Below are 2,300 nucleotides of genomic sequence, written 5' to 3'. Positions count from 1 at the left end.
TCTCCTGCACATGCCCTGACCAGGGCCCAGGCCAGGGAGGAGCCTGCAACAGAGGAGCCTGTACATGACCTTGACTAGAATTAAACCCAGAACCTTTCAGTCTGCAGGCTGACACTCTATCCACTGAGCCAAAGTAGCTAGGGCTGGAAAGAATTCTTTCAATGCTCTTAATAAGGGGACATATTTGCCTCTTCTGAAGAAATGCATAAATCTTTCACATGCATATACATGTATAGAGAAATTGATTGGCGGTTGGATATTCTACCACAAGATGTGCTGACCTAACAAACCATGCTCAAAGGGACATGCCTTTACTTTGTTCTCTAATGAACATATTCCTCCATTAATTCTCTAGTGGTTTCTAATCTACTTACCTCTACCGTCCTCATAGTCCAGAAGACTGGCACCTGGAGAACAAAGGAGAAAGAGTTCATGATTTTGCTTCTTGAAAATTATTGGGTCTTTAATAGTCTGAGAGCTAAGGTAGACATGAACTCCTGGTAGTGAATAATGATGGAAATTAATTCACTTTGTAAGAACTAGAGACTGTACCAGTAGCAGGAGTAGATGATGACAAGTGACCATGCCAGTCAACAGTTTCATTTTAGCTAGGCTAAATAATAACCAGAAGGGGCTTCAAAGTTGCTTTTCCTTCTCGGCACACCAGCACCTAGCTCCTCTTTTCCTTGTCTTACTATTTCTGGGTTATCTTTGTGTAACTTGGGCCTCTCACTGAACAGTGCCATGGAAAGCCTGCTTCACCTCTGGAACTTGGTGTTCCTTATCAATCATAATGGCCTAAGTGTGCTTATTCTTATTTTTTCTAGCTACATTAGATTCTTCTCCCAGGCCATATTGCCAAGGCACTCGTAACCATCAAATTTAGACTTTCTGCCTCATTGCCCGAGGAGTCAGCTATTTCCATAGCTTGATGTCTCCATTGTTGCTCTCAGACCACAGGCATCTGAAGAGAGCCTCAGAATTATGCAGACCTCCACTACTAACTCATTCTGTCCAAACCAATTGCTGCATAGAAGTCTCTGGTGGATTTCTCTCAGTAACTTAGAACTGCCAATACAATGGTAAACAAGACAAATTTGGTCACTGACTTATGAAAATTCCATAAATGCTTACTATCTTTCTTTTTCTCATTGGCATAAGTACTTACTTTGTTCTGAATTGTATCTTGAGCCATCCATTTCTGTGGAAGAATTAAGCAAAAATAGATCTGTTGGCTGCTTGTAAGAGAAGTTATTTCTCCTGTCCCAACTCTCCTCACTCTAAACTCCATTTCTCTCAAGGTAGCCTTTTTGATCCGATGCATGACCTCCTTTCATTGTCTCTAACCAGCCCTGTGCTTCCTATCCTTCCACACCACTTAGTCTCCAAAGGACCCTGGGACTGAGGATTAGAACTAGAGAGGGATGCAGCTGACTAGAATGAAGTAGGAAAGATATTGAGAAAAATGCTGGCCAGACCTCATGGCCTAGAAATAGGTCATTGCCTTTATGAGCCTCACCTCTGTTTCCTTGACAAGTACTATTCTATATTTGTCTATCCTTATTATCTCCCCAATTTTAAGTAACTAAAATACTAGCTAGTGATGTCTACTAGCACAGTGTCTTCTCTCTCACTTTTCTTTTCAGGTAATTTTCCTTGGAGCTCAGATAATTTTCTTTTAGAGTATTCTTCTTATTAATTAAACTCAGTCTGAAGTTTTTAGTTGACATTATTGTTGATGTCAGCTTTGGGAGTTAAAAAAGGTGGGTATATTACTAATAGGTCAGAGATTTGTTGATTCATGTATTGAAATTAATTTCCAGAATATTGGCAAAGTCTCTCTAGCTATCTGATAAGTAGAATTGAACTCAGACTACATCTTGGCATCCCTCCCTTTATGACTTTCACAGGGAATCTTCATTTTGATTCATTGTTACTCACCATTTTGCTTGAGTTGTGTCCATCTTGTTAACAAAAGAGCCAGAATAGCAAGTCCCAGTAGAGTCAGGATGATAGCCAAAGTTATTTCTGAAACAAAAACTCACCTGTATTTAGGCTCATTCACTATCAGAGACTTTTGGTCCCCTCTTACTGTTGTCACCAGATAGACACCTCCATCTGTTATCTCAACTCTTTTTTTCCTTATCTTCCTCATCTTACCCTCCTCACATTTCTTCACCTGGCCATTTGTTAGCCTTCATGAAGGTTCTTTTGCTGAGATACTGAGAACCTTGGATGCTGTGTAACCTTAGAGTATGAAAGATTTCCTCCACAACTGAGCTATTTATTCTTGCAAATGG

The 2,300-nt window shown here is 40.2% G+C and overlaps 1 long non-coding RNA gene across 1 annotated transcript; it reads right to left on the bottom strand.

The window, feature by feature from the left end:
• Window positions 1–373: 373 nt before the first annotated feature.
• Window positions 374–2,029, bottom strand: LOC118705763. Its single transcript, XR_004983803.2, has 3 exons — window positions 1,942–2,029; window positions 1,169–1,201; window positions 374–407 (listed from the first exon to the last, which is right to left on the bottom strand). It is a non-coding gene; the product is annotated as an uncharacterized LOC118705763 (long non-coding RNA).
• Window positions 2,030–2,300: the final 271 nt, after the last annotated feature.

The sequence above is a fragment of the Pipistrellus kuhlii genome, unplaced genomic scaffold (assembly GCF_014108245.1).
Source record: "Pipistrellus kuhlii isolate mPipKuh1 unplaced genomic scaffold, mPipKuh1.p scaffold_m20_p_5, whole genome shotgun sequence".
In the NCBI taxonomy this organism is placed as follows: Eukaryota; Metazoa; Chordata; class Mammalia; order Chiroptera; family Vespertilionidae; genus Pipistrellus; species Pipistrellus kuhlii.
The sequence above is the reverse complement of the archived record's forward strand: the minus strand, read 5'-3'. Positions and strand labels throughout refer to the sequence as shown.